Source organism: Alligator sinensis, unplaced genomic scaffold (assembly GCF_000455745.1).
Source record: "Alligator sinensis unplaced genomic scaffold, ASM45574v1 scaffold228_1, whole genome shotgun sequence".
NCBI classification, from domain to species: Eukaryota; Metazoa; Chordata; order Crocodylia; family Alligatoridae; genus Alligator; species Alligator sinensis.
Genome location: NW_005842044.1, coordinates 2,015,581 through 2,017,871, shown reverse-complemented (window position 1 = coordinate 2,017,871; position 2,291 = coordinate 2,015,581). Strand labels below are relative to the sequence as shown.

Sequence of the window (2,291 nt, the reverse complement as noted above, 5' to 3'; positions counted from 1 at the left end):
ATCCGCGCTTTCCCAGCCCCTGTAAGTGCTTCATCAAAAGCCAAGGGAACTTCTCCACCGACAGAAGTTCTGGAGCAGCGTGACTTAGGTAAGGAGGGCTGATGCACGACGTATATGGTTGCACCCCTCTTGTGCTGGGCTGCACTCCCCTTTGCCAGGGTTCACACCGAGTTGGTGCATCTGGGGGATGGGTTGAGGAGATGGCAGCAGATCTGTGGAGCGTGTGTACGTGCATCATGGGGTAGGTCCTGCACCGCACCCCGAATCCCGGGCACGAGACTGTCGCTGCTCTGAAACAGCGTCCTGGATGTCCCTCCGATTCTCTCCAGCCAGCGCTTGTTGCTGCACGCTGGGCACTGCTGAGTTGGCTGCATTGCCTCCCTTCCAGGGCTGCTCAGAAGGGGTGAGGTATCCTACACGGTTGGGCTTCTGGACACCACTTAGATGTGTGTGTGTGTGGTGCCTCTGCAGTAATGGGAACGGTGTGCCTAGTGTTTTGAATCACTTCTGGCTTCCTCCACACCTCGAACTTCTTTGGGGAAGTTTTGCCAGGTTCTTTGTGCAGGATAAAGTCAGTGGCAAGCTCCGAAAGAGCCTGCCACGGAGCAGTCTGGGAGTGCGCTATCAGCAGAAAAGGGGCATGAGCGAATTGAAACATTTGCCATCTAATTGAGATGCCACTGAAGCCAGCCACAGCTGCCACAGGCCTGTCTAATTGTGGGTTTACTTCCAGCTCAAGGCTCTTTCGGGCAGGCAAGGAAGTTCAACAGCCAGTTGTGCAAGGGGTTCGGAGGACAGGCTCAGCCTCACTTGGCTTGCGCCTTTTTGGCAAGCTTTGGAGGTGACTTCAGCCAAGTGTGTGTGTGTGCATGTGGGGTTTGATGTAAATATGTCTATAGGGCTCTCCCATCAGTGCAGTGGTTTCACAGCTGTCTGTCAGGATTGTGAGAAGGGGGGGTTAGTACTGCGGGAGCTTTTGCAATCTTTCTCCTCTTGTCGCTGCTCTTGGATTTTGAGGCATCAGAGCAGCGCTGGGCCGAGGTGTCAGGGAGGCAGGTCATCAGGAGAGGGGTTGTGACGTATAAGTTACAATGCTATGACGGTGCAAATGAAAGGAATGGGCTCCGCTTTTGCTTTTGCAGAGGGTTACTGTAAGTTTCTTTTTTTTCCATTTTTTTTTTTTTTCCTTATTGAAGCTGAATTTCCAAGCCTGGGCACCGAACCAGGTTGACTAAGCTCCTCTTGCTGGTGACATGATGGTGTGTCTGTGTGATGTTGGGCTGCCAGGGGGTTTGGGTGGCCATGGGATGGGAAGGAGGGGCAGTGATATACCGGACATGGGATCAGCCTGGCACGCAGGGCTGCACTATGTGATCGCTGCTGCTTTTGGCTCTTAAATTAAAATGCAGGAGATGCGGTGGCTCTGCTCGGGGCGTGTTCTTTCTCTCGTTGCCAGAGGGCAAAGCGTTCCCATCCTCTGTTCGTTCACATCGCTAAAGCTGTCGGCACCTTGTGGCTGCTTGTTCCTTCCCCCAAACAGCTTCCACCTACCCCTGCCTGGCTCTTTTTTTTCCCTGAACCAGTTGACACCATGTAGGTCTGGGGTCTCCGCCAGGCCTTTTGGGGTGGGGAAGCCCACGTGGTGTCGGTAATGCCATCTTCCTCGTGTTGCCCGCCTCCCAGGGTGCAGCTGTAATCCTGACCTGCTCGAGGCCCGGAGCGCCGAGGGGGAAGGCGGATCGCTCGAACGCTGCCGGGGTTCTTCCCTTTTGAGTGTGAAAAACCTCGAGCTGCAAAGGTGAACCCAGAAATCCCTTCACAGGAGGTGAAATCCTTCCTAGGTCGCTGCCCTCGGGGGTGGGCAGGGGTTGCCTCTGCTTGGATTGGGTTTGAGTTTGCAAAAGGTGATTGACTGATTTTTATTTATTTTTTCCCCCACCTCCTTCTCACCTTCCCCTTTCCTCTACGTCCGAGGCCTGACTAAGGAAACTGTAAACGCCTTTGTGTTACTTTGCACCTGCTCATTGTTTCCCAAGGAGCCTTTTTTGGTTTCAGCCAATAAAAACGGGGACATTTTATGACCTCCGCTCTGCTCCTGGTTCTTCCCCCCCAGCACGGTGACACTTAATGTTTGGACCCTTTTAAACAGGCCGGGCACCATTTGGGCTTCAGGGTGGGAGGGTGGGGCTTTACCTGGGCTCAGTTAAGGGACAAAGGACTAGGCACCGGTTGACCCAGCAGAGCTGGGTTTCGGGGGTGACTGTCTTGAAATGCCTTCCAAAGGCGCCTGC

General features: G+C 54.1%; 1 long non-coding RNA gene across 1 annotated transcript; it reads left to right on the top strand.

Moving 5' to 3' along the window:
- LOC106722151 lies at window positions 1-2,082 on the top strand. The gene is made up of 2 exons (XR_003093841.1): window positions 1-88; window positions 1,684-2,082. It is a non-coding gene; the product is annotated as an uncharacterized LOC106722151 (long non-coding RNA).
- Window positions 2,083-2,291: the final 209 nt, after the last annotated feature.